Consider the following 22,853-nt stretch of genomic DNA (forward strand, 5'->3'; position numbering starts at 1 on the left):
TAGAAAAACCCCGAGGACTCCCCCGCCCCCCAAAAAGCAGTGTTGGGAAAGATGGAGTTTCAGCACAGAAATGGCAAAGGGAGGCTGTGCTTAACCCTCTCTGCAATCAATTTTTCCTCTGCAGCACCTTTCTCTCCAACCTCTTTCCCTCTTGTGGCTTTCTACATTTGTGGAAATGGCAGACATGCAACTGGAACCCTGCAAGCCGAAACAGCACCTGGTGAGGAGTGGCAACAGAAAATTGGCTGTGTGTGTGTAAGGATCACACATCTCCTCTCACTATTTCTCCATAGACAATCATCTCCCACAGGTGTGTCTGAGACACACACACACATAGCTTTTCAGGGCTTCCTTTCATGCAATGGCATGGAATGCATAGTTTGGTTTGTCAACGGGACCTGAGTCTGGGATGTGTCAACACAGAAACCTCTCTGGCTACTGTCGGCAGTGACTTGTCTACTCACACTTTCTGATCTACATTGTTGCTGTCTATGACAACTGCTGCAAGAGCAAAGTGGGAAATTATTCTCTTACAGCCGCTTGGAAAGATTTGAACTGAAATGTGCAGATTTCAATCAGACTGTGAAAATGGGAGGTCTCTTCTTTTTAAGCTTTGATGTGTAATATGATTTTTCTCTCATGGCTGAATGTGTGTGCCAAGACATGGGTTTCTGTAAGAAAATGTTGCAACAGCCCCATCATGAGTCCCGCCTGCCTTTATAAATATGCATGTAGTTCTGACATCACTGCACTTCACATTGGCCCAGCCCATCTTCCCACCATGGGTTGGCAATGCTGGAGAAATGCATCTCATAAAGGAATGAGGATGCAGAATATGTTCTACTCAACTTTCCCCTGTTCTTCCCCCGCCCCCCTTTGGCCCTGTTCTCTGTGTGCATGTCCGCAGGAGTGTGCATGCTGATTGTGTGCAAGATCTTGGGGCAGTTCACAGTGTAACTGCATGAGCAATAGTCCTGCCCTGAGTGTTGAACATCTTAGAACACATAGAATCATAGAATCATGGAGTTGGAAGAGACCACAAGGGCCATCGAGTCCAACCCCCTGCCAAGCAGGAAACACCATCAGAGCACTCCTGACATATGGTTGTCAAGCCTCTGCTTAAAGACCTCCAAAGAAGGAGACTCCACCACACTCCTTGGCAGCAAATTCCACCGTGGCAGCAAATTGGCAGCAAATTCCACATGTTTCGCTAGAGCACTCTATAGCTGCTCATTTTAAGATAATCATAGAACGGTAGAGCTGGGAGACACCCTGAGGCTCATCTTGTGCAATCCCTTCCAATGCAGGACTCTCAACTAAAGCACATTTCAATTGAGTGGGGAGTGCACTGCCCCCTTCCACCCGGCCCCCAGCACATCACTCTGTTGACAGCTCTCCACATGTTTAAGGGTGAAGATCTGAAGCAAGGAGCCTCCTCTGCTCATGATTTCGAGGTCTGATTGTGCAGGGAGCCTCCAAGAGTAGAGGAGATGACTCACCCCAGTTCATGACTCTTGAACTCATGGAAGGCTATAAACTGGATGTGAGCAGTGTGACAGAAGTGGGGGGTAGGGGTGTGTGGTGGGGGTGCACCTGCCCCTCACTTCACACTCAAGTAAAATGGGCAACTTATACAGCCAAGGGTCTGAGTCTCCTTGGAGTGCAGCAAGACCAGCACAAGGAACTTTATGATCTGTTAATGTTATTTTTGCACTATACTCATGCATTTAAGTCTAGACTATTTCTTTTGTGATATTCAATTTATTCTATGTTTGCTAAATTGCTGGACTTTGTTATATTTGAATTTACTGATATGTTTTTGTAAAGTGATCCCCCCTTTGAACACTTTGTATTTGTATAGTAAGTGGAAATTCATTGTAAATTGCTTTGGACACAGCTCACTATGGAAAGACAGCATAGAAATAAACCAAATCAATCAATAAGTCTTGAGCTGCTGTTATAGCACTCAGTGTCTGTAATGCATTAGGCTAGGAAAGGATTATTGCATGAAGTTCTGCATTCCGCAAAGTCATTTTACCGGCATTCTTACATGCATATTCTAAGCAAATTTATTTGGGATTAAGTACTATTGATTTTAATAGGATTAACTTCCAAGTAATGTGTTTAGGATCAGCGTGTTAGAAATGAAAATCCGTCACTTGCACTTTACTGCACAACTAGCTGCAATTACACATCCCGGGTCCCCCGTTAGTTCATATACCCCCCCCAACTATTTTCACAACATTAATGGCATCTAAAGTTTAAATGCCAGAGTTAATCTGAGGAGTGGCGAAGGCAGTATATCCTCTGCATATTCTGTGCAAGAGCCAATTTCCCCAAGACTTGCTTCTATTTAAGTGGAAGCACATATATTGGGATTGATATCAGCTAAACACCCAAGTTAATCACACTTCTAGCTATCACAGTGGGATGGCGTGCTGAAGCCAAAGTGGGGTTTTGCATTTAATAGACAAAATTCTATTTGCTCCCAACTGATAGTGAGTTTTGGCAGCTGAATGATGTATTTCCAGAAAGAAGATGTCCTAGAAGTAACTTGTGGCTGTTTCGAAAGATTTATTAAAACTAAGTTGACACTTGCATCGCTGATAGAGGTAATTTCAGAGCTCTTGAAATTCTACTGACCCTAAGATAATGAAACCACCACCTCTCGCACATTTGTATTCTGTGGCATGTAACTGGCTCGTGGCTACGAATGCGAAACACTGTCATTATCTGCTAGAAAAATTCACAATACTAACTGAGGGCAAATGCATCAGCTGGGAGATAGAGCAAGGGAAGGTAGATACAGTAAGCAGGATGCCATGGGTTGCTCAGTGCATAAACAATAATGATAACAGGCTATTTAGACAGTTAATAAAACTTGGGGCTTCACGAGATGAGGACAGTCATGCAACGAGAGCAAGTTTCTTAAAAGCACATTTTTTAATCCTGTATCATAGCCCCCCCCCAAAAAAAAGGGTGAAGGAGAAGTATATTATGCCCTAAAACAAATCCAATCTGGTTCCTATGAATGAAAAGTACCATGAAATGCTCTTGGAAAAGTCTTGCAGTGCATATTTATGACACTGACAGCCATAGGCTGTACAAATGAAAGCTTTGATTATAATCCAAATAACATTTTTCACATTATTTCAGATAAGAAGGATGTGTGTTAAACTCTGATCAAACGTATCCAGCCTGTCAGCTCATTCAAAATGCAGATCACCCTACAAAATGAGGAAGAGAAGGGAAGGAGGGATCAACTTATGGTTAAATTTGTCCGAAAAGTTAAGCAAAATCAAGAGGAATTACAGAAACACTTTACTGCTTTTGCAAAAAGAATAATTCCTCAGATACTTTAATTATATTTGCATTTACGGAGTTCTGAAATATACCATTTAAATAGAAATGGGATGTTGCAGTGTGGTTTGGTAGTTGGTGTTAGGGAGAAGAGGGTTTGAATCCCCCCTGGGTGGCCCTGGGGGCCAGTCCCTGCCTCTCAGTCTGACCTACCTCACAGGGTCCTTGTGGGAAATATATGAGGAGCAGGAAGCTCCTTGGAGAAAAAGGTGGGATATGAAAGCAATAAATAAACAATTGTAAAGCACATTAGAAAGAAATGGGATGACTGGGAGATTTGGCAATATTTACTTGGTTTTTAAGGTACCAATTGTGCACAAGACATTCTAATTAATTGTTAAAGGTGAGAAATTCCCATTAAGAGGACAAAGCCAAAGGAAAGTCAGCTTGCTCTTCGTACATGTGACCATCTATTCCAGTTTGCTGCCTACTTTAGGAATCTACATCATGTTAAATATTGCAGAGCTTTTTTTCTCGCCAAATCTCATGTTCCTCCCACTCAAGTGCATGGGGGCAAAAAGGCTGGCAACCCTCTTTTCTTAAGGGTAGAACCACAAAATGATTCGGAGGTGGAATCCTTCTGTTGTTTCACTTCTGTGCTGGAGGTCAGCAGGAGACAGTTGGCCTTTTGCTGACTAAATGACCAGGAAGGTCGGTGAAATTTTATGTTAAACCCTAATATATCACTAGTAGTTCCTTAATTTCTGTCAGTAGCAATGACAGCAAATGACCAGCTCACCAGTTGCAACTGCAAGGACCAACTTCAGGGATGAACTTGAAATTATTGTAGCTTTATAGGATTGCTCTTACACTACACTTTACAATCTGCTTTGCTCTGAGAATCTTGTGTACTCTATGCCTTTTATTTTTGGTCTATTGACTGTAATAAATTGATTGATTGATATATGAAAATAAGTTTAATTAATTAATTAAACAACAGCGCATAAATAAAATCAATTAAAATCCAATATAGTGGTACCTCGGGTTACAGACGCTTCAGTTTATGTGTTTTCGGGTTGCGCACCGCGCCAAACCTGGAAGTACCGGAACGGATTACTTCTGGGTTTTGGCTCTCACACATGCATAGGAGCACCAAATCGCGACCCGTGCGTGTGCAGACACGGTGCTGCGGGTTGCGAACGTGCCTCCTGCACAGATCACGTTCACAACCTGAGGTTCCACTGTACATATATCAGCTGCCAGATACCTGATTTTTTGCTGCTGCATTGTGAGAGCCAGTGTGATGTAGTGGTTAAGAGCAGTGGACTCATAATCTGGTGAACCGGGTTCGCATCTCCGCTCCTCCACATGCAGCTGCTGGGTGGCCTTGGGCCAGTCACACTTCTCTGAAGTCTCTCAGCCCCACTCACCTCACAGAGTGTTTGTTGTGGGGGAGGAAGGGAAAGGAGAATGTTAGCCACTTTGAGACTCCATAAAGGGAGTGAAAGGCGGGATATCAAATCCAAACTCCTCCTCCTCTTCTTCTTCTTCTTCTTCTTCATTGCATTTGTTGTTTTTCTAATTATTTATTGTGAACTGATTTATTGCAAATATTGTAAGGTATTTTTATGAAGGTTAGTATAAAAGGATTTTAAATTAATGAAAATAAAATATACACCAGATTCCACCAGAGTCGGTGGTTTAGACATACCACTACCATTTTGAGACTCCTGTTTTGAGACAGTTTCAGAAACAAAACAAAGTTTTTTTCCCTAACTTGCAAAGAATCTTAAAAATGGGAAAATGCAAGCAAAAGGTGTTTTCTTCAAAGTGTACAAAAATTATTCAAGTTGCATAATCTGAATTAATATAATATTATAAATTATAATATATTCAAATCACTATACATTCAAATAAGAAAGAAAACCTAGCTGAGGACAACTTGTTGGTATAGGTGATATTTATTCAAAAGGATGTTTTGACTACATGCTTTAAATAATGTGTGTACTTTCAAAGCATAAACCTATTTTTAAGTAGTAGGTAGAGACAGAAGTTACAGCTGCATTGAGCACATTTGACGCAGAAACACACACAGGGATTTATTTTATCTATTTATAAAAATATATTCATATACCACTGCATCATAATAATAGAACACAGCAGTTTACAACAATATAAAAACAAAGCCAAACAATAAAATCATAAGAAGTTAAAAACAAGTTAAAAGCAAAAATAAAGTAAAAGCAAACATCATCAAGCCATTGTGGGGGCTGCATTCTTAACTGCCTGCATCAGACTGGCATAACAGAAATGTTTTCAGCGGGCATTTAAAAGTATAATAGAGCGTACTAGAGTCACTGAAACTTTGGTATTAGCATCTTTCGACTTAGCCTCCCTCTACACCAATATTACTCTAGATGAAGTACAGTTCATCATCTGCCATCTCTGGCAATCATGGTCAGACCCCTCTCCCCCTTCTGAATTCTTGCTTGATTTATTGGACATAGTGTTCGAAAAGAATTATTTTCGGTTCATGGATCAATTTTATTTTCAATCACAGGGAGTAGCGATGGGATCTCCTTTAGTAGTGAATATTTTCATGAATTCCTTTGAAAATGCTCACATTCTACATAATAACTCCTACTCTTCATCTTTATTTATTACAGATACATAGATTATTTATTTTTTCTTTTCAGTAACGAACATGATTTCTTACAGTTCTCAGCATGGATTAATTCCATACATTCCTCTTTATCTTTTTCTGGACATCACAGTTCCATTTCATGTACTTTCCTAGATGTTGAAGTCATCAAACAGGATGGTTATCTGTCTGTTAAACCTTATCGGAAGCCCACCGACTGCAACTCTTTACTACATTACTCTTCCTTTCATCCTAGATGTCTTAAGGACAATCTACTGTATGGACAATTTTTGCATATTAAAAGAAACTCTTCATCTCATCATGATTTCCTCAATAGTGCGGATGCTCTTTTGGATTCTCTCCACTCTAGGGGTTATCCAATTTCAGTCATTAATATGTCTAAACAAAGATCTTTATTAAAGGATCGTTCAACACTTCACACCATGAACCCATCTTCAGTGTCCAATACCCGCATCACAGGATCGTTAGAATTCACCTCTTACTCAGATAGAATTATTAGGATCATTCGTAAGCACTGGCACATTCTGTGGCATGTCCCAGGATGTACTGACTTTCCCCTCATTGACCTTAGGAGGAAAAAGTCTATTAAGAACATATTGGTGCATACTGAGATGATTTTCACTCATTCTATTGTCAATACCAGTCCTACGGATCATTATAAATGTGGCAGATGTTCATCCTGCCCCTTCTCGTTACAGATCAAAGAGATTTATGATGAAAATTCTAACTTTAGGTTCACCATTCGTCAATTTAGTACATGTCAAACTGAAGATGTAGTTTATCTCATCAGATGTCCGTGTAACTTACTGTACATTGGTACCACAACACGAGCAGTCGGGGTTCACATTGGAGAACATCATTCCCATATAAGGAATGCAGTAATGGAGGCACCTCTGGTCGAACACTTCATCACACATCACCATTCGGAAACTGATTTATTATTTACAGTACTATGGATAAACCAGAAGAAATGTGAGGTTAGGCAAGATTCTGAATGTCTGTTGCGTCAACAAGAAACCCGTTTAATTTATTTGTTTAAATCTATATATCCGGGGTGGTTGAATTCAGAACTTGACTTCAGTTGTTTCACTTAAAATCTGTTTTATGTAAAATCCGTCATATGTAAATAATTTTTTACAAGTATCCAAATGTGTGCTACTTTAAGTCTGTCACTTTATGGGTTGTCTTTGCATTATGATACCATATTGACGTACTGTCCCTTTAAGTTTATTTACATTGTCCTCAATTTATTGTTATTTGAAACACCTGTGGTTAACTTTATATATCCTATGCATTTGTGTTGTAAGCATCAGCAGCTACACTATCCAGTGAGCACTGATCCACTAGCAAGATTCCCACTAGTATGAAAATTTTTCATTGATAATTATTCAGTATGTACCTCTTTATATATTTTGTTTTACTGTATAACATACATGCAGGTGGCTCAGTTTTGTTGTCATTCATTGCTAGCAATGCCTTCTTTTCCATTTTCAGCTGATGAAGACTTTATTCCGAAACAGTGAATTATTCCGGACACACTGTCCTCTTGAGACTTCCTTTTAAGATTTCTGAGAGATGTTTTCCTTTGAGACTTTTATAGGATTTCTTCCTTTGAGTGATGGCTTGGTATTCCTCGCCATTCATTGATTTGTTTGACTCTTATATATACAACAACTTACAGTCACTTGCATATTTTGTGAGATGTACTGTATGATAAATACATTACTTTGAAGTGGCATATTTGTATATTTTGAATGACATTTTAATTAATTATATATCCACTACCAGTTATTAGCCAGCGTGTTGCGTTTGCATTTGTTTTGATTGTGGCATTTAAAAGTTGGCACAGAAAGTGCTTTCTGAACCTCCATTGCCCAGGAGTTCCACAGGACAGAGCAGATGACACAGAAGACTTAATTTCTTGTTGTTGTCCAACAAACCTCACCAACCCAGGGAATGACCACTGTTGCTCCTAGAGATCTTGATGACTGAGCTGGACCATAAGGATCCAAGCAATCCCTGAGGCACCTCAAGGCAAGAACTGCAAATCTGGCTCAGTAGCAGATGAGCAGCCAGGGCAGCTGCTTTAATGATGGTTCCACATCGTCTCAACCAGAAGCTCCCACCCGCAATCTGGCTGCAGCCTTCTGCACTGGCTGGAGCTTCCGAGCCAGGCCCAAGGGCCACTGGCAGAGGAAGAGGAGTATGGGGGGAGCGTATCGCCCCCGGCAGTGCAATCCTGGTGGGGGGCCAGCGCTGCTGCCCCCTGCCTGCACTGGCACGCCATGCCCCAGGATGTGCACCACCGCCCTGCGGGTGCCACACCACGCCCCCGGGTCACATGCCAGCCCCACACCCACCTGCTCTCCGCCTCCCAGTGCCGGAGCATGAAGCTCCGCCACTGCCAAGAGCAACCCCACATAGAGCGCCTTACAGTAATCTAGCCTTGAAGGTACCAATGCATGGAGTACAGGGATCCAGCAATCGCTGCCCAGGAATGGCCACAATGGGCAAACCAGATGCAGCTGGTCAAAGGCACTTGTGGCCACAAGACACTTGAGCCCCTTGTGACTGAGACCCACAAGCTATGCACTTTCTCCTCCAGAGGGAGGGCAACCCCTTTGAAGCAAAGTTCTTGCCAATTTCCCAAGCATGGGAACCACCCACCCAAAGAGCCTCCATCTTCCAAAAGTTCAGGCACAGTTTCTTGGCCCTCAAAATACACTTGACAGAAAAAGCTTGAGTGGGAAGAGCAAGAGCAAGGACGAGTCTCAGAGGGAGCAGAAATAGCATGGATGAAGAGAAAGAAAGAGTGAGGCAAGCAGGTGGGGTGGGGAGAAACTGGGGCGCCAGAGCGGGGAGAGAAAGGGCTGGGGGCTGGGAGGGCAGAAATAAACAGGTAAGGGGCTGAGAAGAGAAGAATCTAGAGGTGAGTGGAGAGCTTTTCTGAGCTGCAATAAAGGAAGCCCCTTTCTCCCACTGGAGCACAGATGCCAGGTGCCCTTGTGATGGTTCCCTGTCCTTCCACTGTGCCAGAGCAACACAACCTGCCTGCTCCTTCTGCTGCATCCTGCCCAGCCTCCAAAGTGGCGTTTTGATCAAACTCTTTTCTCTCAGCACAGAACTGCGGTGGCAGCAGAAGCAATGGGATCAGTTGCCAGCATCCTGAAAGAATTTTGATGGGTGAATAAATCAGAGTTACATAGGGGAAATGTTTCCAAGTGCTTTCTGTGGGTTGCTTTGTGTCATTCTTGAACAAATGATGTTCTGCAAATTGCAGCAAATAACTGTCCTGATTAGCTAGGTGCTTCCAATCCTACGGGAATAAGGTTATCTGCAGTCTTGTTGCCCTGCCTGGACACTATTTTTCTATGGGAAATTACTTGCAAAATCTGTTCTCTCTTTCTCTCTCCTGTTGGAGGGTTATGGATGCGAGACTATGTCATACCAATACAGCCTCCAAGAAGCAGGATGGGCAAAGAGAGGGAGGGAGCACACAATCCTAAAATGGCAGAAGAGAAAGGTTTTTCCTCCTTTGTGGATGAACACAAGAAAACAAATGGTAACAACAACAACAACAATTTATACCCTGCCCATCTGGCTGGGTTTCCCCAGCCACTCTGGGCGCCTCCCAACAGAACACTAAAAACAGAATAAAACTTCAGACATTAAAAACTTTCCTAAACAGGGCTGCCTTTTAAAAGTCCTTGATATCTGAAGGGAGGTTGTTCCACAGGGTGGGTGCCACTTCTGAAAAGGCCCTCTGGTTCCCTGTAACTTCACTTCTCGCAGTGAGGGAACCGCCAGAAGGCCCCTCGGCACTGGACCTCAGTGTCCGAGCAGAATGATGAGGGTGGAGATATTCCTTCAGGTATACTGGGCCAAGGCCGTTTAGGGCTGTCAAGGTCAGCACCAACACTTTGAATTGTGCTCAGAAACGTACTGGGAGCTAATGTAGGTCTCCTAGGACCGGTGTTATATGGTCTCAGCAGCCACTTCTGGTCACCAGTCTAGCTGCCGCATTCTGGATTAGTTGCAGTTTCCAGGTCACCATCAAAGGTAGCCCCACATAGAGCACTTTGAAGTAGTCCAAGTGGGAGATAACTAGAGCATGCACCACTCTGGCAAGACAGTCCACGGGCAGATAGGGTCTCAGCCTGCATGCCAGACGGAGCTGCTAGATAGCTGCCCTGGACACAGAATTAACCTGCGCCTCCATGGACAGCTGTGAGTCCATAATGATTCCCAGGCTGCGCACCTGCTCCTTCAGGGGCACAGTTACCCCATTCAGGACCACAGAGTCCCCCACACCCACCCACCTCTTGTCCCCCCAAAACAGTACTTCTGTCTTGTCAGGATTCAACTTCAATCTGTTAGCCACCATCCATCCTCCAACTGCCTCCAGGCACTCACACAGGACCTTCAACGATTTCACTGGTTCTGAGTTAAAAGAGAGGTAGAGCTGGGTATCATCCACATACTGATGAACACCCAGCCCAAACCTGATGATCTCTCCCAGCAGCTTTATGTAGATGTTAAAAAGCATGGCTTAGAGGACAAAACCCTGAGGCCGCCCACAAGTGAGAGCCCTGGGGTCTGAACACTCATCCCCTAACACCACTTTATAACAGTGCCCTCAGCTCCCAGCTCCTCTAGACATTCCAGAAGGATATTGTGGTCAATGGTATCAAAGGTCCAGCAAAACTAGGAAATAGCTTTCACCTTTGTCCCTAGTCCACCAGTGATCATCAACCAGTGTGACCAAGGCAGTTTCAGGCCCATGATGAGGCCTGAATCCCGGCTGGAAGAGATCCAAATGGTCCGCATCCTCCAGGTATGCCTGGAGTTGTTCAGCAACCACTCACTCAATCACCTTGCCCAAGAATGGAAGATTTGAGACTGGGCGATAGTGCGCTATATTGGCTGGTTCTAAATATTTTTTTTTTTAAGAAGCAGTTTAATGATCACCTCTTTCAGTGGGTCTGAGAAAGCTCCCTCACAGAGAGAAGCATTCACCACCCCCGCAAAGTCAATTGGCTAGCCCTTCTCAGCTCGCTTTTATGAGCCAGGATGGGCAAGGATCAAGGAGATAGGTAGTTGGTTTCACTCATCCAAGTAGCCTGTCTACAACCTTGGGAGTAACAGATTGGAATTGATCCCATGCAACTTGACTAGATAGGACTCTAGCACTCTCTCGCCCCAACCCTGCTCCCATGGTTGTCTACTTCTTTTCAAATCTAAGCAAAAAAACTTTGCAAAATCATTGCAGGAGATCTTGGAGTCCTTACCAGGCCCCAATGGTGAAGGTTTTCCCACTAAATTGTGAACCACCTGAAAGAGTCTCCTGCTGCTGTTTTCTGCAGATGCAATAGAGGTGGTGAAGAAGGTCCTCTTTGCCGTCACTACCACCACTTGGTAGGCTCGACGTTGAGCTCTCACCTCTTGGGCAGGGAATCCTTGGTGTAGTGGGGAGGTCAGTACACAAAAAGGAATCCTGTACTGCCCCTATTGCCCAACTTCCAGAACATGCACTCAGAAAACTAGGTCTCCCCAATAGGACACCTGGTGCTAGCTAATGACTTCCTAAAAATCACTGCAACCCCCCCCTCCCCACCCATAAGACCTGGGTTGCTGTGCATAAAAGAAACCTGGTGGACAAGCAGCAACAAGAACAGGCCCATTTGCTTCATCTAACCATTACACATGCCGGGTCAAGTCCTCCATCCATGATCAAGTCATGGATGGCAGTGGTCTTATGAATCATTGACCTGGCCACCTTCAGGTCATGTGGGTCTCCCTTGTTGATTCCAGTATCCATCTGGTCAAGACCAGACCCGGACACAGGAATAGTCTTCAAACAACAACTAAACCTGCCTCCTTGGTAATAACATGGTCTGGTCTTAGTGTAACTCCTCCTGCTGCCCGTGATCACTGAGGTCCCAGTGCATCTCCCCACTGTGGAACCGGCTCCAGCCATTCTATTGACTGGGGCCACTCCTCGGCAGCCCTGACCCTCTCCCCTTAAAAACAAAATACAGTCATACCTTGGGATAAATACACTTCAGGTTCAGCGCTTTCGGGTTGCGCTCCGCAGCGACCCGGAAGTAACAGAGTGCATTACTTCCGGGTTTCACTGCTCGCGCATGTGCAGACTGTCAAAATGACATCACGTGCATGCACGGAAGTGGCAAAAAGTGACCCACACACATGCTGACGCACTGTCGCGCCGTCGCGTCTTACGTTCTGTTCGGGATGCAAACGGGGCTCTGGAACCGATCCCGTTAGCATCCCAAGGTACCACTGTACAGACTATACAACAAACCACTAAAACAATAGAAACTAAATCAATCAATCAATCAGTCAATCAATCAATAAAATCAATTTACAATTATACTAAAAATAAACTGATCCCCGGCACCAACTAAACGTTTATCCTACCCCCAACAGAGCAAAAACAAAACAAAACAAAACAAAACTTAAAATTCTACTGACTGCTTAAGAACATTTTAAAGCACATTAGTCACTTGGAGCAGGGAAGCGATAGCAGAACAATGCCCCCCCCCCCCGCACTTCCCCAAGAGTTTATTCCAGTGAGTCCAGTCCCACCTTCTAAACCCTGCATTCCTCACTGCGGCAGGAGTCTCTTTATAGCTGGGGATGTGAGGGCCTGGGCCTATTTTCAAAAAGGGGAAAAGAGAGGACCCAAATAATTACCGCCCAGTCAGTCTGACATCAATAACAGGGAAGATTCTGGAGCAGATCATTAAGCAAACAGTCTGTGAGCACCTAGAAAGGAATGCTGTGATCACCAATAGTCAGCATGGATTTCTGAAAAATAAGTCATGTCAGACTAACCTGATCTCGTTTTCTGACAGAATTACAACCCTGGTAGATGAAGGGAACACAGTGGATGTAGCCTACCTTGATTTCAGCAAGGCATTTGACAAGGTGCCCCATAATATTCTTGTAAAGAAGCTGGTAAAATGCGGTCTTGACTATGCTACCACTCAGTGGATTTGTAACTGGCTGACTGACCGAACCCAAAGGGTGCTCATCAATGGTTCCTCTTCATCCTGGAGAAGAGTGACTAGTGGGGTGCCACAGGGTTCTGTCTTGGGCCCGGTCTTATTCAACATCTTTATCAACGACTTGGATGATGGACTCAAGGGCATCCTGATCAAATTTGCAGATGACACCAAACTGGGAGGGGTGGCTAACACCCCAGAGGACAGGATCACACTTCAAAAAGACCTTGACAGATTAGAGAACTGGGCCAAAACAAACAAGATGAATTTTAACAGGGAGAAATGTAAAGTATTGCACTTGGGCAAAAAAAATGAGAGGCACAAATACAAGATGGGTGACACCTGGCTTGAGAGCAGTACATGTGAAAAGGATCTAGGAGTCTTGGTTGACCACAAACTTGACATGAGCCAACAGTGTGACGCGGCAGCTAAAAAAGCCAATGCAATTCTGGGCTGCATCAATAGGAGTATTGCATCTAGATCAAGGGAAGTAATAGTACCACTGTATTCTGCTCTGGTCAGACCCCACCTGGAGTACTGTGTCCAGTTCTGGGCACCACAGTTCAAGAAGGACACAGACAAACTGGAACGTGTCCAGAGGAGGGCAACCAAAATGGTCAAAGGCCTGGAAACGATGCCTTATGAAGAACGGCTAAGGGAGCTGGGCATGTGTAGCCTGGAGAAGAGGAGGTTAAGGGGGTGATATGATAGCCATGTTCAAATATATAAAAGGATGTCACATAGAGGAGGGAGAAAGGTTGTTTTCTGCTGCTCCAGAGAAGCGGACACGGAGCAATGGTTCCAAACTACAAGAAAGAAGATTCCACCTAAACATTAGGAAGAACTTCCTGACAGTAAGAGCTGTTCGACAGTGGAATTTGCTGCCAAGGAGTGTGGTGGAGTCTCCTTCTTTGGAGGTCTTTAAGCAGAGGCTTGACAACCATATGTCAGGAGTGCTCTGATGGTGTTTCCTGCTTGGCAGGGGGTTGGACTCGATGGCCCTTGTGGTCTCTTCCAACTCTATGATTCTATGATTCTATGATTCTCACCCCCTAGGCCAGCTGGTGAAGGCCTTGTAAGGGAGCAGGCCCTGCAGTCCTCACTGCAGCCGATGGTAAGGAAGAATTTGTATAGAGAGCCTTATGCCAGACATTGGAAGGAGGAGAGTGTATTGATATGAAATATGCAGTTGAGATGCAACACATTCCTTTCTCCCCCTTTGCAAACCAAACTGCTTCTGCTGGTGATAGGATCTAGGGGCTCTTCCACACTTTTGTTTGACCCATATATTGATTGTCTTGTGTGCAGATTGGTTCCCCAGGGTCCAAGAGCTTTTCTCATTGTTCCACAGCTGTGCCTTTTGAAAATCTGATCTTACATGCTGAAATTAATCAGTTAAGCAAAATCACGCTTCAGGTTTTCCACAGATCTGAAAAGATCCAATTCAGCAGGTAAAATCAGAATTCTGCAAGGCACAGCTGTGGAGCGAGACTAGATCTCAAGCCGAAGTCTTGAAATTATGAATATGCCTTGAGTGTTCAAGTGATTATGCATAGTTCAGAAGTTAAAAAAACATAGCCAAGAATCCTCTTCAAGGTAACAGTATATTTTTATTTTTAGAACTATAGTCTGAATTGAATTATAAACACTAAGCATTTAATGTTTCAGCAGCCATTCTCAACCTGTGGGTCCCCAGATGTTGTTGAACTACAACTCCCATCACCCCTAGCTAGCAAGGCCAGAGCTCAGGGATGATGGGAGTTGTAGTCCAACAACATCTGGGGACCCACAGGTTGAGAACTGCTGGTTTAAGGGATATAAGCTATTTTTCCTAGTAGTCTTAATTAAAAAGCTTACCAATTGTGTAACTCTGCTTTAAAGTTGGTTTATTAGTCAAGGTCAGTTCCTTTAAGGAGAAATTACTTTAATAAGGACAATTATGCAGGGGCATCACAAGGGGGGGGGGCGGACCGCCTCTGGTGTCATCCCTAAGGGGGGTACCAAATTCCCCCCAGGCTGATTGTGGCAGCTGATGGAGTTTTGACCCATTTGCTTTGACTATTGGGTGTCATGTGACTGGCTGGATGTAGAGGAATGGTGGAAGGCACCTGATGGAGAACCCCCAAGAAAAGACAGCTCAGAGGAATGGTGGAAGGCACCTGATGGAGAACCCCCAAGAAAAGACAGCTCAGAGGAATGGTGGAAGGCACCTGATGGAGAACCCCCAAGAAAAGACAGCTCAGAGGAATGGTGGAAGGCACCAGATGGAGAACCCCCAAGAAAAGACAGCACAGAGCCAGGGGGTTGGTGGTGGGACTGCGATGAGAGGGAGAAGAGGGGGCAGACTGAGAGGAGGAGGTGTCAGAGGCAGAAGAGGTAACAGGGTTTAGTGAGCAGGAGAAGTCTGTGGCAGAGAGAAGGCTGGAATCAGAAGCAGGAGATGAGGGGGACCGGGAGACAAGAAGAGGCAGAGCTTATATAGCCTGGTCACCCAGATTCTAGGGAAGCAAAAGCTAAAAGTGAGGCTCTCTGCCCATAGAATCATAGAGTTTGAAGGGAATAATAATAATAATAATAATAATTTATTTCTACCCTGCCACTCTGGGTTTCCCCAGCCACTCTGGGCGGCTTCCAACAAAATATTAAAAATACATTAAAACATCAGTCATTAAGAACTTCCCTAAACAGGGCAAAGATGTCTTCAGATGTCTTCTAAAAGTCAGATAGTTATTTATTTCTTTAACATCTGATGGGAGGGCGCTCAACAGGGCAGGCACCACCACCAAGAATGCCCTCTGTGTGGTTCCCTGTAACCTCACTCCTTGCAGTGAGGGAACCGCCAGAAGGCCCTCAGTGCTGGACCTCAGTGTCTGGGCTGAAAAAAGGGGGTGGAGACTCTCCAGGTATAGTGGACTGATGCCGTTTAGGGCTTTAAAGGTCAGCACCAACCCTTTGAATTGTGCTCGGAAACATACTGGGAGCCAATGTAGGTCTTTCAAGAATCTCAGCTCAAGCATCACTGACAGAGGGCCATTCAAACTCTGCTTAGAAACCTCCAAGGAAGGAGAGTCGATGACCTCCTGAGTGAGACTGTTCCACTGTTGAAAGGCTCTTGCTGTCAAAAAGTTATTCCTGTTGTTTAGTCAGAATCTCCTTTCTTATAACCTTATGCCATGAGTTTGAGTCCTACCCTCCTTGAGCCTTAGGCTTGTCAACTTACTCAGCAGCAAGCAACCGATAAGTTAAGCTAGAAACTGGATTTAGTACCAAGGCCTCACACAAATAATTAGATAAAATTTTTAATGAGGTAAATTTATTAAGAAATAATTAAAGAAATGTCATGGTGGCCATGTAAAAATGGGACTGGCTCCCATGAAATCTAGTTGGTATCCAAAAGTCCTTCATGGATCACTGCCTTGTCATGGTGAAGGGGCTTGAATAACTCAGAGAAGCAATGAGCTATGCCATGCAGTGCCACTCAAGACGGACAGGTCAAAGTGGAGAGTTTTGGCCAAACATGATCCACCTGGAGAAGGAACTGGCAAGCAACTCCAGTATTCCTGCCAAGAAAACTCCATGGACAAAGACAACAGGCATATAAAAGTTTTGACGCTGGAAGATGAGCCCCTCAGGTTGGAAGGCGTCCAACATGCTACTGAGGAAGAGCGGAGGACAAATACAAGTAGATTCAGAGCTGATGAAGTGACTGGGCCAAACCCGAAAGGTCACTCAGTGTGGATATGCCTGGAAGTGAAAGGAAAGTCCCGTTCTGTAAAGAAAAATATTGCATAGGAACTTGGAATGTAAGATCCATGAACCTTGGTAACCTGGATGTGGTCAAAAATGAGATGGCAAGAATAAATATTGACATCCTGGGCATCAGTGAACTAAAATAGACAGGAATAGGCGAATTCAGTTTGGGTAATCATCATATCTACTACTGTGGGCAAGAATCCCGTAAAAGAAATGGAGTGGCCCTCATAGTCAACAAAAGAGTGGCGAAAGCTGTACTGGGATGCAATCTCAAAAATGATAGAATGATCTCGATACGAATCCAAGGGAGACCTTTTAACATCACAATAATCCAAGTTTATGCACCAACTACTGGTGCTGAAGAAACTGAAATTGACAAATTCTATGAAGACTTACAACACCTTATAGAAATGACACCAAAGAAGGATGTTCTTCTCCTTATAGGGGATTGGAATGCTAAAGTAGGGAGTCAAGAGATAAAAGGAACAACTGGCAAGTTTGGCCTTGGAGATCAAAACGAAGCAGGGCAAAGGCTAATAGAGTTCTGCCAAGAGAACAAGTTGGTCATCACAAACACTCTTTTCCAACAACACAAGAAACGATTCTAAACATGGACATCACCAGATGGGCAGCATCGAAATCAAATTGATTTTAATCTCTGCAGCCAAAGATGGAGAAGCTCTATACCAGGCTTTCTCTACCTTGGGTCTCCAGATATTTTTGGCCAACAACTCCCATCATCCCTAGCTTGCAAGGCCAGAGCTCAGGGATGATGGGAGTTGTAGTCCAACAACATCTGGGAACCCAAGTTTAAGAAACACTGTTCTATACAGTCAGCAAAAACAAGACTTGGTGCTGACTGTGGCTCAGATCATCAGCTTCTTATAGTAAAATTCAAGCTTATCAGAAGAAAGTAGGGAAAACGACTGGGCCAGTAAGATACAATCTAAATCAAATCCCTTATGAATACACAGTGGTAGTGAGGAACAGTTTTAAGGATTTAGATTTGGTGGACAGTGTGCCTGAAGAACTATGGATGGAGGCTTGCAACATTATACAGGAGGCAGCAATGAAAACCATCTCAATGAAAAGGAAATGCAAGAAAGCAAAGTGGCTGTCCAACGAGGCCTTACAAATAGTGGAGGATAGAAGGCAAGCAAAATGTGAGGGAGATAGTGAAAGATACAGGAAACTGAATGCAGATTTCAAAAAAATAGCAAGGAGAGACAAGAGGGCCTCCTTAAATGAGTAATGCAAAGAAATAGAGGGGAAACATTAGAATGGGAAAAACCAGAGATCTCTTCAAGAAAATTGGAGATATGAAAGGAACATTTTGTGCAATTATTACCAGAATAAAGGACAAAAGTGATAAGGACCTAACAGAAGCAGAAGGCATCAAGAAGAGGTGGCAGGAATACACAGAGGAATTATACCAGAAACATATGGATGTCTCGTACACCCCAGGTAGTGTGGTGGCTGACCTTGAGCCAGACATCCTGGAGCGTGAAGTCAAATGGGCCTTAGAAAGCACTGCTAATAACAAGGCCAGTGGAAGTGATGATATTCCAGCTGAACTATTTAAAATTTTAAAAGATGATGCTGTTAAAGTGCTACACTCAATATGCCAGCAAATTTTGGAAAACTCAGCAGTGGCCAGAGGATTGGAGAAGATCGGTCTACATCCCAATCCCAAAGAAGGGCAGTGCCAAAGAATGCTGCAACTACTGCACAATTGCACTCATTTCACACACTAGCAAGGTTATGCTTAAAATTCTACAAGGCAGGCTTAAGCAGTATGTGGACCGAGAACTCCCAGAAGTGCAAGCTGGATTTTGAAGAGGCAGAGATGTCACGGCTAAAATGGCCGCTGTTTCTTTAATGCGAATAAAGCTGGGTCAGCATGACTCAGCGGTCTCAGACCTCCGGGTTGGCGCCATCGCCGAATGGCGGAGTTCCTCCGACAGGAGGAACGGGCTCCATGAAATGATATTTATTAAATTTTTGAATAAACACATATAGACACAAAGAACAATAAAAACATAAACCAACAAACAAACAAATCAAAAACAAGTATAAATTCAAACCTTATTTTCTAAACCTAATTTCACCGACCTCCTCACACCTCCCCCTTCTGTATTCTAATCTCATTTATCTTATCAGCAAATCCATTCCCATATTTCCCATAGTTTTTGTTAATTCTATTCTTTTTCCTTAATCAACGCCCCTGCAAACCACTAATTTTTAAACCCATATCTTTTTAGCCTTCATTAATTTTGTAATGTTTATTAAGATAGTCTTTGAACTTCTTCCAATCTTCTTCCACTGTCTCTTTGTCCTGGTCTCGGATTCTGCCAGTCATCTCTGCCAGTCCCATGTATTCTGTCATCTTCATCTGCCATTCTTCCAGAGTGGGTAGATCTGGTGTCTTCCAATACTTTGCGATAAGAATCCTTGCTGCTGTAGTAGCATACATAAAAAAAGTTCTGTCCTTCTTTAACACCACATGGCTTACCATACCCAGGAGAAAGGCCTCTGGTTTCTTCAGGAAGGTATATTTAAATACCTTTTTCATTTCATTATATATCATTTCCCAGAAAGCTTTAATCCTTGGGCATGTCCACCAGAGGTGAAAAAAATGTACCTTCATTTTCTTTACATTTCCAACATTTGTTGTCTGATAAGTGGTAAATTTTTGCAAGCTTGACTGGGGTCATGTACCACCTATAGATCATTTTCATAATATTCTCTCTCAAGGCATTACATGCCGTGAATTTCATACCGGTGGTCCACAACCTTTCCCAGTCAGTGAACATAATGTTATGACCAATATCTTGTGCCCACTTAATCATAGCTGATTTAACTGTTTCGTCCTGTGTATTCCATTTCAACAGCAAGTTATACATTTTTGACAAATTCTTAGTTTTGGATTCTAGCAACTCTGTTTCCAGTTTTGATTTTTCCACCTGAAAGCCAATTTTCCTGTCCAACTTATAGACCTCCAATATTTGATAATAATGAAGCCAGTCTCGCACTTTATCTTTTAGATTCTCAAAACTCTGCAATTTCCACTTATCGCCCTCCTGTTCTAAAATTTCACAATATTTTGGCCATTTAGCCTCCATATTAAGTTTTTTCAAAGCTTTTGCCTCCATTGGTGACAGCCACCTTGGAGTTTTGTTCTCCAGCAAGTCTTTGTATTTAATCCAGACATTATACAATGCTTTCCTGACAATATGGTTTTTAAAACCTTTATGAACCTCAACCTTGTCATACCACAAATATGCATGCCACCCAAAGAAATTGTTAAATCCTTCCAAATCCAAAATGTCTGTGTTCTCGAGAAGCAGCCAGTCCTTTAACCAGCAGAAAGCTGCTGATTCATAGTAAAGTTTCAAATCTGGCAGGGCAAATCCCCCTCTTTCCTTTGCGTCAGTTAAAATCTTAAATTTTATCCTGGGCTTTTTGCCCTGCCAGATAAATTTAGAAATATCTTGCTGCCAACCCTTGAAAGGGCTCCATGAAAATTGGGTCTTCCTATCGCGGCGAAGGTGGGGACCCGCTAGAAACCCCAGGCAGAGGAGCCTGGAGACGTGGGGTTCAGCGGAGCACCGAGAGTGCCTCCCCTACTCGCCGGGAAACCCTTTTTTTGGGCTCCGGAGTGAAGTGGGGTGAGCAGCGTGGTGCAATCGAACCGACTGCTACTTTCACGGAGGGAAGCCGCATAGCCATCGACGGAGAGCGCCGACTTTTTCTTGATGACATTTGGACTCTAAACAAGTACCCGTGAGTAAAAACGGAGGATTGGATTAAGAAAAAAAATCTTTTGAATTAGATATGAAGCGGGAAGGTATAAAAAGGAAGTCTGCCTCCTGTTTTTGTAAACAGACTGAAGCAAAGATCGTACAAACTAATTAGCCTTGAATTTGATTCAAAGATTGAAATTTCCAGCACTTATGACCATTAAAACCCCCTTGTCGGCAGGAGGAAAGGGGGTAAAAGAATTTTGACTATATAATCCTGCAGATAGAAAGTAAAGGAGTAAATTTCCATTGCCCCCAACCTGGGGACGGGACGTCAGGACAGATTCTTTGAAGGAAACGGACTTGGACAGATAGAAATAAAAGAGAAACAAATAGACTTTAATGTCGCTTTCTGCTTGTGCTTATTGCAAGGAAACAAAGTATTGGAAAATTGAAAGTAAATTCTCCTTTGTTTGATACATTTTAAAGATGGAGGTTAACAGAAGTTTTGCCCTCTAGAGGGAGTTTGTTAGTTTCTTTGTTGCAGCTCACAAAGAGACATAACAGCCGTGGAAATCAGCGTGAGACCAGATATTTGACCTTGACTAAAAATGAGCAGGAAGGAAGTTTTTCTTGCTGCCCTTCTTAAAGTGGATGCTATGCTGCAGAAGCTGCAGGAAGGTATGAACTTGGTAGATGAGAAACTGGATGCCATGTCTGCTGTAGCTAGAAAGTATGGATTGACAGGAGAGGAAGAGAGTGAAACCTTACAACAATTGACCCAGGAAACTGACTTAAAGCAAACTCAAGGGCAGTGGGAGATGGAAGAGACTGCTATTATACCTCAAAAGTCGCAAAATGAGAGACCTAACGCCCTTGAATCCAAAGGGTGTCTGCAAACGTCTGGAGTTAAGGGGACTCTTAGCTCTAGTGGGACTGTGAAACAAGAGAACAAGTATTTTTGGAGCAACTACTGTTTGGATTACAAATTTTACAATGGGGAGTGGAACTGGGGGGAATGGAATAACCTGATAAATGAAAATGGAGACTATGACTGTATGGAACTTCCCAGGGATCCACTCCCCAAGGAGAAGGGGAAGAAAGTACGAAAGACTTCAACAAGGGACAAGAAAGTGTCGTATCATAACCAGGAGCAAGAAAATCTGCAGAGGTGGCATGGAAGTGACATGAGTGCCTCCGACATTAGAACACCGGACTGAAAATTAAGATTAAAGGGAAGAAAGGACGGACGTAACCCGAAACCAGGAAGAAAGGGACGATGGACAAAACTAAAATTGAACTTTCTTTTATATATTTGGCTATTTCTGAGTAACATTTGTGAAATAATAGACTGTGGCGGAAAGGAAATAATTGGCTTTAGTAGAAAGATTCGAAGATAATAAGTATAAATATAATTTAAAGTCTAAATTTAAAGGTATATGGTGTTGAAAGTAAAGATAAAGTTAAAGGTAATATTGATAAATTTGAAATAGATTGTTAAGATAAACTATTCTTTTTCTTTTTTGATAAATATGGGAAGAATTTGCTGAAACAATGATTAAATTGGAATACAAAAAAGGGAGGTATGAGGAAGTCTAAGACACAAGATAATGAAATGAAGTTATTTTGAATCTTGTTTATTTTTTTCTATTTTTTCTGTTTTTGTTGATTTGTTCTAAATGTTTTTGTATTTTGAAAACCTGAATAAATATTATTCTAAAAGCATGACTCAGCGGTCTGCACCAAGTTGTATATATAAGTGAGAAATGTTAGTTTGTGCTGAGGCTGGTGTTTTGGTTGGTTGGTTAGTTAGTGCTGGTGTGTATAGTTATTCAGTCGTGTTTTGCACAAAGACTTTTAAGAATAAAACTCTGCAAGGATATTCTCGTGGACTCTTTTATGCAGACAAGGGTCCGAGGACCAGGCTGAAGAGAGAAAGGGAGGTCAGAACCCTTTCCTCCTCCTCCTCCTTCTCCTTCTTCTTCTTCTTCTTCTTCTTCTTCTTCTTCTTCTTCTTCTTCTTCTTCTTCTTTTTGCTATTTACAAACACTGACAAGAGGAACCAGAGACCAAATTGTAAACATGTGCTGGATTATGGATAAAGCTAGAGAATTCCAGGAAAAAAACTACTTCTGCTTCATTTACTACGCGAAAGCCTTTAACTGTGTCAACCACAGCAAACTATGGCAAGTTCTTAAAGAAATGGGAGTGCCTGATTACCTCATCTGTCTCCTGAGAAATCTCTATATGGGACAAGAAGCTACAGTTAGAACTGGATATGGAACAACTGATTGGTTCAAAATTGGGAAAGGAGTACGACAAGGCTGTGTATTGTCTCCCTGCTTATTTAACTTATATGCAGAATTCATCATG

This window comes from Podarcis erhardii, assembly GCF_964252035.2.
Source record: "Podarcis erhardii genome assembly, chromosome: 4".
NCBI lineage: Eukaryota > Metazoa > Chordata > Lepidosauria > Squamata > Lacertidae > Podarcis > Podarcis erhardii.